Source organism: Chiroxiphia lanceolata, chromosome 1 (genome assembly GCF_009829145.1).
Source record: "Chiroxiphia lanceolata isolate bChiLan1 chromosome 1, bChiLan1.pri, whole genome shotgun sequence".
Taxonomy (NCBI): domain Eukaryota; kingdom Metazoa; phylum Chordata; class Aves; order Passeriformes; family Pipridae; genus Chiroxiphia; species Chiroxiphia lanceolata.
Window position 1 is genome coordinate 131,952,009 of NC_045637.1, and position 11,279 is coordinate 131,963,287.

At 38.5% G+C, this 11,279-nt stretch overlaps 1 protein-coding gene across 4 annotated transcripts in view; it reads left to right on the forward strand.

Moving 5' to 3' along the window:
* CDK6 (cyclin dependent kinase 6) overlaps nt 1-7,395 on the forward strand; it is a 138,432-nt gene extending 131,037 nt beyond the window's left edge. For all 4 annotated transcript variants that reach the window (XM_032674942.1, XM_032674951.1, XM_032674960.1 and 1 more), the window contains exon 8: nt 1-7,395. This exon is cut by the window's left edge and continues 3,112 nt beyond it. The gene's annotated coding sequence lies outside the window, so the exon portion shown is untranslated.
* Nucleotides 7,396-11,279: the final 3,884 nt, after the last annotated feature.

Sequence of the window (11,279 nt, forward strand, 5' to 3'; positions counted from 1 at the left end):
CATCCTTCCAGTGGGAATGGAAGGAACATAAACAAGAAATCTAAGTTCTGTCTTGGCAGGGTTAGGGAAAATATTTCTCTAATAGGGTCCTTATGGTAGCAAGGGCCTAGATTCAAAGGACCAATAATTTTTCAAATTACCTCCTTTTCCAAATCTCTAGGAAGAAATTCCATTTGACATGCCATAGGCTTACTCTTATTCCAGTCTTCCCTGCCAAACTGTGAGGCTTCACTTACACTAGTAAAATGAGAAAGCCTGTTCTCTGGCTGGGCAAAGCACTGTCATTGGCTAAAATCATGCCAGGAGTCGTGTTTGTAATTAGGCAGCACAGACAACTGTGGGACTGTGCTCAAACCCATGCCCTTACTCTTCTTATTTTACACTGGTATATCTCTAGTATTTTAGTACCTTTACTCATTACTGCTATTATGTGTAGGATGTAGGAATTGTGTATGTGGAAAAAGAAAGCGCTGTGATGAAAACTCTTTGTACACTCTTTAAATAAGATTTCAGAGTGCAGTTCTTCTTAGTGATAGCTAAGCCTGTATGTGTTCTACAGGAGTGGTTCAACAGTAGCTAAAAAATAATGAATAACAAAAGATATATTAAATATAGCTCCTTGAGCACCCACAAGCAGACACTGTGCTCTTCTCAGTAGAGAACAGGGTGTTCTAAGTAAGGAAGGAGCAATTTCTATCTCCCACCAACCTTTTTTTTTTTTAATCACTACTACATAATTCTGCAGAAAAAAATCAACCAAATAGCCAAGGGAAAAAAAAATCATTAAAACCAGCTAATTAAGTGCTAATTGCTGCACCATAGAAATCCATATGGAGCAGCCCTTTTCTCTCTTCACCCTGTCCACACAGCCTTCCAGTTCTTTTCCTTCAACTTCCTTATGGAAACAGGTTTCAGTTATGCTCACAAGTGCTATTTCCAACAAGGTTCTTCCAAATTTTCAATAGCTGCGCAGTGTCAATGTCCCCTATGTCATCCCTATTTTCAAGTGTTGCTTCTTTTAGTCCCACAGCGTAGAACCAGTGATTAGAAAAGAATCTCTTTGTGCACCTCCTTGCTTAGCCTTAGTTTTGCATACACCTGTGTTGCCTTCTGTGTGCCTAGTAAAATTCTAAAAATAGGGTTTGTGCATATTTCTGTGTAGGCTGTGCCCACACTCCAGGTTTTCTTCAGCCTATTAGTCCACATTGGTAAATGTTTGAGTGTCTTTTCCTGTTGTTTCTGTCCTAAAACACAAAAAAATGAGATGTCATGTTTGCAAAGTAATTGTTGGTTGTTTTGATGAATAAGAAGAAAATATTGTGCCATGCTACTTTTCACAGGTTCACTCACTGTCTTTTGAGAAGTGTGTTTTATTATACATGTTATTCTCTCTGCTGTTAGGTATTAGACCAACTTTAATATGGAAAATAAAGATAAAACGTTTGATTCTGGATGATTGTGGTAGAGCAGATTTTTTTGTTTCCAAAAAAGATCAGGCAAAAGATACTGCCTTCTGTAAAAACCCAAACAAACAAACAAAACCAGAAACAAAAACACAAACAGTTGACACTTAGTAAAGATTAAAAAGGAGATTTTAAGGAACTATTGGGAAAATATTGTCAGGATAAGTGAAAAGGAGCATATTTTTAATGTGAAAAATGTAAATGCAAACTATGTGTATTAAATATGCATTGAAATTGATAGTTTTTCACTGACCTTGCAAAGTTGATAGGGTTTTATGGAAAAAAAGCATCCAAATACAAACTTATTCTAACTACCACTTAAATCTTCATTTGCACTAAAGCAACCTATAGTGTTTTACTGAAAGGAGACATGTCATGTTAAACTTGTGATTTATTTTGGTGATGTCTCCATGAATATGTTGTAAAGCTCTCAAGCTCACCGTCCATTTTTGAGCAAGTCAAATTTGCATTCACACTATTACCTTTCTGCACCTTAAGCCCATCCACATGCCAGAAAAGAACACATTTTCTATTGTTTACATGGATATTCAATCCCAGTGACATGTTCATGTTAAATCCAGCCAAAGACCAGTCTCTGCCACTGAGTGGAAAATGAATTTTCACAGACTGACAGCTTCCTTTGTACAATTACTCCTAAAAAGTTTGTCATGAATATTGAGCAATATGAAGCCCTTCCTCTTATTCACACATACGTCATGTTATGTGAATTCTCAGCCTTTTTTAAAAGAAAAGAACACTCAGTTCTTGAATGTTAGGATTAATTTGAGTGGCTAGATGAGGGGGAAAATTATGCAATGCAAAGGTAGGAAAAATGGACAAGAGAGTAGGACCGCTGGCAAGTGAATTTGACTATATGGAAAGGTTGCATATAAAAGTAGGGGAAAGACTTTTTTCCCACATTTTGTTTCTCATGTCATTTACTTTCATAAACATAAGATGATAAAGCAAGACTCCTGAGCAGGATTTTAGTGCCAGATACTTATTATGCCAACTCAAGTTATGATTTCCAGTGCAATTTTTCAACACAGCAGCAGCTCTGTTTTTTAAATCAGATTTTTTAGAAGCAAGAGCTTTTTCTGGGTAGATACAAAAAAAAGTCTTATGAGACAGCTTGAGAGCAGATTAAGCTGGCCACAGAGACAGTGCCTGTAGTTCAGCTGCAGAAATGGAGAACATGCAGCTCTACCGCAGGAGAGCCACTAACAGTCTATTAATGTGCAATGGTGTGCACTACCAGCTGACTTCTGCTGCAAACTGCAGCCCAGTTTTGGCAATCCAAAACAGCATGGGTTTGCACACTTGGATTTTGATAAGATTATCTGCATGCAAGTTTTGCTGGATCAGTCCAGGTGGTTCACCAATCTTACAGGAGCAGGTCTGAGAGCAGAGCGGGTCTGTCCGACGCCCAGTGCAAGTAATAATGCAAAGTCATCTGCCATGGGAAAAGTTTTTGTAGGTTGTACAGCAGGAATGGAGCTTTCTGAGCTGCTGTGCCAATCTGAAAGCTAATGTTAACTATTGTTATGCAACCTCCAAAAACGCAGAATGTGAGACACGTAGCATTTTGTTGTGTTCAGTCTGTGTGTGTGGGTGGCAGGGTAGGTGTTGGCACAGAGTGGCTCATTTTGGTCCTTCCATTAAGCGTGAGCAACTAGGCTTGGCACAGAGACAAATTTCAGTTACAGGGATGGGAAACCTCTAATTCTACACAGTAGTTCTCTGGCATTTGTTAAATACATATAGGGACAGATCACCCAACCACTCAAGCTGTCCTTTCCTTATCCCTGATCATCCTTCTTTGACTGTGAAAGAAACCATGGGGAGTCTGTTCCTCAACAGTCTTCCAGCATGCTGCTTCCTCTCACTGCAGCAATAGTTGCCTATCACTTGTATCTGACCCCGCTCGTAGTTCCACTGCCACTGAAGAAGCTGTGAGCTAAATTACTGCCTTGCAATTCTGCAGCCCCCCAGTCTGCAGGCAGCCAGTGATTTGTACTCCGGTTTTAACTTGCTCCTGATTAGGAAGTGGGAAATAGTACAGTCAAGTATGGCAAAGTGTGTGCTACTTTTCGGTTCAAGCAAAGCAATGAGCTAGAATGGATTAGATTGACCACAAAGTATTTGGTCAGCCAAAACAATTTTTAATTTAGAAGATCATTTACTAAGTACGGAAGATCCCTGGAAAACTGTCTGTGATGCACACATTTACAAGAACACCCAATGATGCTTCTGTTATACAGAAGTTTTTAAATGGATGCAATGCCAGCCTCCTACTTCTTACCCCTCTTCCTCTCCCCTTCCCAAGATCACTATTCCCAGGGAGAGGTTTCCTCCCAGCATGAGGCAAAGCAACTATGAAGCAGTCCCCAGCTCTCAAGATAACTTATGTTCAGGTAGGCAGTCAAGCTCATTCCTTTTCTTTTGGCTATGGCAGTTTAGATTAAAGACCCCTGACACAAGTACTAGGGACAAACAGACCTTAACCCCGAAAATATTCTCCTTAGGAAAGTCTTTCCAGGATCTAGAGGGGACAGTATACTTACTATTTCTGTGACAGTTGACTTTTTTTCTCTTTTTAAACAGCAGTGTTGTAAGAACTTCCCTAAGAAAACTCCCACTACAGAAAGAAAGATAATATTGATTTCTCGACATTCTGTGGGAAAAGAAAATGTTGTATTCCAGGTAGATGATACATCTCAAACAATCATCCTTCATCTGTGATAGAAAAAAACCCAACAAACCAGGTTCAAAATGTAGCCTGGGTTTGCAGAGTGCTAGTTAAATAAGAAATGCTTCTCAAATGTTTTTCCATAAGACCCAAAACCCATCATGATTTCTTGCAGGGACTTTATCTTGGAGTCCCTTTTAAGAAGGGGGGGTGTGGCCATGGGTTGCAATTAAAACGTACATGAAAAATTGGATACTGGCTAGAAGTTTGTGGATGTGAGGCTGTACAAGGTAGCTTATGTAAGCTCAGTGGGGATGTGCCTGTATGAAAGTTTTGGTTGCCATGCACATTTTGAACTGAAGTTACCTATCATAACATGATAGAATGACTGCAGCATCATAAGAGGCTTTTTCTCCCTAGATGTTTAGCAACCCAATGGTTTTCCAGCTTTGCTTTGTTTTGATTTGATTTGTTTTATTTCGCCTCCACCACTGCCATTGTCCTTTCTATTGTGCATAAGTTTAATAGAAGTTCATTACCCTGTAGTTTACCAGCTCAAAAAGAGAGCAGGACAGCACTGTCTAAAAAATTTGATCATTCTGTAGTGGTCAGTGTTAAGAGAATCACATAATCATAGAATATGCTGAGTTGGAAGGGATCCATCACAGTCATTGAGTCCAACTCCTGGTCCTGTGCAGGACACCCCAAGAATCTCACCATGTGCCTGAGAGTGTTGTCCAAACACATTTTGAACTCTGTCAGGTTTGGTGCTGTGACCGCTCCCCTGAGAAACCCACTCCAGTTCTCAACCATGCTCTGTGTGAAAAACATTTTCCTGTTATATACCTAAACCTTCCCTGAGTCACCTTCATGCCGTTTCCTCAAGTCCTGTCACTAGTCATGAGAGTGAAGTTGTCTTGTTTAAATTCTAACAAATAGAATTCAATATCCATGACACCTGCCTTGCATTCAGCACTGTTAAACCATCTCACTGTCGTTCTCCACAGTGTTCAAAATCACTTTGCCTGGAGATTGAACGTCCCTCCTACAACCCACTTGGAGTCACAGCAATGTGAGCAAAAGAAGTTTACATTATGACGGTGCTTTTTGGTAAGGAATGAGAGCCAGTTCCAATTGAAACAGGGACTCAAAGAGTCTTGAGGTCTCTTAGCCAGGCACCTTTCACAAGCAAGGCAGTCACCTCTGTTAAGGCAAGAAACACATTTTAAAATACTTAAGACAGGGAAAATATAGAGGTGCCATTTATTTTTCCAATAGGACCTGTTTTCTCCACAAAGCTATATGATTTTGGCACTGAAACTAAGTCCACAGATGAACATTCATTCTCTCCTTGTAGTCTTTACTTTCCATGTAAATTCTTAACAAGCATTCAGATTAATGTATTTATGGTCCGTTTCATTCCAGTTCATTTAAGTGGTCTGTATCTGCCTTTGAATCTCATATGGGTTTTATTGTTAATGTAATATTTTGCTGCATTACTTTGAACAGCTTTAAAAGTATAATGTCTTCAAATGCTCTAGTTAAAGAAAAATTATACCCTCAAAATAACGTCTTAGAAGTTGGAACTGTGTACTTTGGAAACAATGTTTATATTATGACTCGCAAAGGTATCACAGGGTGCTTTTGTGGGTATGTCTGTCTTTTACTTTCTGTGTAACAGTGTGTATTTGTACTTCCTCACTAGCTTGATACTCTTCTGTCTGAAGGCTTAAGTCTGCAAACGCATGAGTACTATACCTCACCTGAGCAGTCCCACAGAGTAGAGGGGGTTTACTCATGTGAGTATAGTTGCTCACAAAAAGTATTTGCAGAAAAAGGCTTTACTTTAGTAACTGACTGTAGTTGTGAGGACACATGGTTAGTAACAGCACCAAGACACGAGTAAACGGGGTCAGTTTTTATTGAAGATGTGGACACATTTATCTTCAAGTTATTTGACATTAATCTAAATTATTGCTATTATAATTCAGTATATTATTTCTTATGAAAACACATTAGTCCTGTGAAAGGGTAGTTGCAAAAAAAGTATTGAGTCTTGCTGCTTTATTTGCATTTAGTATACAGTTTTGGTTTTTGAAGGGAAGCTAGCTTCTTAGAGAGACAGAACGATAGATCTGTCAGAAAAAAATTATACATAAGCTTCATACTGTACATTGAGTTTTGAAACTAAAGTAGTATGTGTGTTCAGATTTAATATTTTTTTATGCTTTAGAGCATCTTTGTCTTAATATGTAAAGGAATAAGCAGATTACTTCAAAATGCTATTGTAGAGCTAATTTTACGGATAGTGGGAGAATGTTGTCTGAAAAATTAAAATTAGAGAACATTACATAGACTGCCTTTGGCTTTAGTTTGTTTGTAGCAGGTCCAGCAGGTCTCTGTCGATTCCAGATGCTTTAAGCCAGGGGCTGTGTTTGTGCAGCATCTTGTAACTGAATAAAGTTTTTTGCAGTGATAAAGTTGCCCACCTGAGCTTGAAGTAAGATTGCTGCCTAAACAAAAGTATAAAGGCAGCAAATTTAGGGGCGAGGGGGGGCAGGGGTTGTGCATGGACAATTGCATGAAATAGAATGGGGGTTCCAAAGTGGTTTAAATCATTTAGGATGATGTACTTTTTTTGTAACTCCACTGAATACAGTTAAATTAAACCAAGAGTTTGGCCTTGTAAGTCTACAAATTTCAGTGTCAGGCAGCTCAGGTCTATAGAAGGATACTTAAGTTTAGTAAATCAGCAAGAATACTATATAAAGGTAATGTGTGATAAAAATCTTAACTCTAGTAACATTACTTCTCTCAGAATTTTTTTTCATTCCTTTTTTAATACAGAAGTTTAGAAGTGCACTTCTTAGTGGCATTTGGATATGTGGAGAAAAGCAGGATGCTGGTACATAAATGTATCAGAAATAAGATTCAGTTCTTACTGCTCCATGTGTGCCTACCTTACACATTACAAATCCCACTGAAAAAAAGACTTGTATAAAGTTAAGCCTGTTTGTAACTCTCACAGGATACTGGTTTCAGAATCTGCAAGATAAGTTATGTTCTCAAAAGACATTATTAAAACTTGTGGTTTCAGGTTTACAGAATACTGTGAACAGTGACAGCTTCTGAGACACATCCAGAGTAACTTTATTAATCGATATTACACCAGACCAATATCTGTTAGCAAATTAAAATCTCTCTCGGTACCTGCATTTCTCAGTATAATTTTACAAAAAAAAAAAACAAAAAACCAAAACAAAAACATGAAATACATTCAAAAAATTAAAACAGCCTCTAATGCTGTTTGATTTCTTTTTTTTCTCTTTTTTCCACCTTTTTTATCATAAAGTATCATTTGCTCTGGAGGTGTCTAGGATTTGATAATTCAAGGAAAACATGCAAAGCAGTTTGGAATACTCTTCTTTATTCACCTTAGGGCATATACTCAGCTGGTGAAAATCAGCATAGTCCTGTTGACTTCTACAGCATTGTATCGGTTTATATACTAGTGTGACAGTTGGCATGTTGGGTTTTAGCATTTCAAGTCACTTTACCTACATATGCAGTAGGATTCTCTTTTGCAAGATGGAAAGTTACCTACGGTGCAAACTGTACTACCTAAACTACCGTCGATACCTATTCACAGGACATGATTTCACTGTATCACTTCATACTTGAAATTCATATTGTTCTTTTAATCAGGGTACAAACATGAAAAGGTGCGTGTGTTACTGTTTCTTTTAAAGGTGCATCATTGAGTTTTTTATTCTGTGCTTAATAGTTACTAGTCAGTGTTCTTTACGTTCTTTGCATTCAGCGTTAGAATTGCCTATGTGTGAAATACAATATCACCTGCAGAGGCACAGAAAATGTAAAAGCGATTTCTTGAATTGTTACTCAAATATACTGGGTTACCTTTTAGTCATCAATATGACATCAAGGGGCTACAATGTGAACTGTGGTATAAGTCTTGCACCATTGCTGTACAGGAGATCCTGCAGCTTCTCTCCTCTTCTTGCACAGCTGCTGATTACCATATACACATTAGCAAAAAGTATGTTTCTGCTGTACAGAATGGCTGGGAAGTAACACAGACACTTGGGAAACTCTAGAGCTCCCTTTGCAAGCTTTCGAACAAAGCCCTTTGATCTAACTGCATGCCTGCTCTGTGTCCCAGATTTCACCCGATGGGGCTTTCTGCTTCAAGAACACCCTCAGCTGGGGATACTTTACATTGACTGCATTGAAGTTCATTGGAGCATGCACCTTACTGTATAACATATTCTTTAGCTTTTACAAGTTTGTAAAGATGGTTGACTGCAAAACTAATCATGTGTCAATACAGCAGAATTAAATTAAGGCACACAGAAAGTTATCAATAATGTATTAAATCAGAATTACAGTCCTTTGGAACTGAATGTTTTGCTGCTGGCAGTGCAAGAAAAGCAAAGTTGTGTATTTATTGTTGGGTGCTGAGGCTTCGGTATGGAAATCAATATAATAAAATTTTTCACAGTGTTGAGTTCTCTTTAGTTGTTCCCAAATTATTGAAAAATAAAAACACAAAAAATTAGTTTTGTATTTAAAACTGCTTCACCCTTCTAGCTATATTTTTCTTTTGTCTAAAAATGTAAAATGAATACAAATGCAGTAAGTATTGTATATTAAATGCAGAAAATTAGCAACGTTGATTTTGTAGTTTGTATGTTTGCAAGTGTTTTTCTCAACACCATGTGTATTCTAGAAAATCAACAAACAACAAGACACAGAAACATAAGCACATGCACACCTTTTCTAGCACTTACCATATAAATTTCGTTTTATAAAAATCTAACCTCATTTGTCCCGATTTCTCATTTCTGAGCTACTTTATTGCTTACCTAGGATGAATTCCATTAAAAAAAAATAAAAATATGAGATCACTTTTTCTTTCAAAGGCAAAGCATTGCTGCAATTGCTGGGAATCTGTGATTCAGCACTAATCTGTCTTTACTGAAATCTTTGTTTTAGTCTAGGCAAATTGTGCTGTAATACAGCCATAATGGCTCTCAGTTGTCCATGGAATGCAATATTTTTCCCAAAGGTTACTTGATCCGCCATTGCACTAACATGCATGGTATTTGTGTATTCCTAAAGATTCTGCTGTTTCCATCTTTTGAGGAGCCAAGCACACTTTAGTGATTGACTGTTTTTTCTTGATTGGCTGTAAATTCAACTAGTAATATTTCTGGGTGTATAGAAATGGTAAAAATGTGGGTTTTGAGTAAAACACAACATGACACATCAGACTCTAAAATCAGCTGCATGTTTTCTGTCTTCAAGCAAAAAATGCTCATCAAAACAAATAAAGCTTCAGCTTATTATAAAGATCATTAAGTGCTCTTTAGAGCAGGATAGAAGTAGCTTCTACTAATAAGGCCTCCAGTGAGCCACCAGATGTAGGAATCTAAAATGTATTAGCTCAAGCATCCGAAGGGGTGTCAGCTCCTGGATGAAAGCTGACAGAAATGACTGGAAACCTAACCAGACCCTAAAGCCTCAAAGGATTTTATAGCTTAGAACCAAAACTTTGTGCTGCCCTTAGAAAGTAGAAGGAACCACAGAAGTCTTTCACTTAGTTATAAGCTAAGGTTATAAGCTGCAGATGCAACACAGCTTTAAATAAAAACAGCCACCTTTACATTACGTGACATTCCAAATTAGTCTTTAAACACATTATAAGGTTACATTATAAGCAGCAGTCCAGCCAGGGACAGACACAAAGTGAACTGCAGTGAGGCCAGTCAGAGTCACAAATACCCATGTTAGCCATAGCTAGTGGATTGTGAAAAAGGGAAAAATCATGGAAATATTTAGCATTACATAAGAAATACTACAGAGATCTGTATACTTTCTGGTGTTCTATCTCTGTCAGTGCTCAGAGCAAGACACCACAGAAGAAAATTCTACTGTCTGTTGACAATTACAATACAAATTCTTCATATGAGAATTTTTTTCCTAGCCCTCATCTGTGAGAAGGTGAGCTCATAAAACCTAATTATGGAAAAGAAAATGGTATTAAAAAAATAACCCATTAAGAAAAATACTAAGGACCTTGTAGGAAAAAAAGCACAAATGTTACTCTTCCCGTTAATTCACATAAGTGTTCTCATCCTCTTTGCCTCAAAATTGTCTGATGGCACTAGGTGTCACATATCAGCACCATAGAAACAAATGTTCCTTTAAAAAGAATTTTAAATGCATTGTCTTTGTCTGTCATTCACCTGCCATTTACTGATAAATGGAAAGCAAGATAGCACAGTATCTTATCACTCCTCATTTTGTACCGATCAGTTATGTTGCTCCCCCCACCCACTCCTTTGATAAGCAAGGTCATCTCTCAGTCTCCTTTCACACAGAAGTCCTTTCCCCAAGTATTTTCATCCATTTTTAGAAATCTGATTTGTCTGGCTGGACTCCCAAGCCACCTTCGCAGCCAGGGAAGAAAAGTTAATTGGGGTCTAATTAAAACACTGTGAAGTGCCTAGCAGAGGACTCCCTTCTGCCCGGTGCCTGCACAGGGAGGGACTCCAATGCCCTTGCCTTCCTGCGATGGCAAGTCTTACTATTTCCAAGTACCAGGCTCAAAGTCCCATGGTGCAAACCATGGGATGAATAAACTCTCTTAGGTTCAAATTTGGTCAAAACATTTCTGAAGAGTAATTCTGTTCTGGAAGACTTGATGCAGCTTAGGTGTTACCTACTCTGCTGCAGCTGAGCTGAAGCCCATGAAGACCAGCAGCCTGGCCACCGTGCCAGCACAGGGACGCACAGACAGCCATGCTCTCACACCTGGGGCCACCCTTGTGCTGCCTAGGGCTGTAGTGGTGCTGGGCACAGCCTGCAGGGGTGCAGTGCCATGGTGCAGCCACCAGATTGCACGGGGGTACTCTAAAATGGCCCAAATCTGAAGATGCATTCAGGACGAGGACATCACCGTGCTTCACAAAAGGGGTATCGTAATATATTCAGTGATACTTCCAACTTCTTTTTGTATGTATTTTAATGCAGTTTCTTTTGTCTTCACTGTCCTTCTCGAGCATTGCAAGCAGCTCAGGGAGAACTGCCTGATGTGTTTCCAAAGT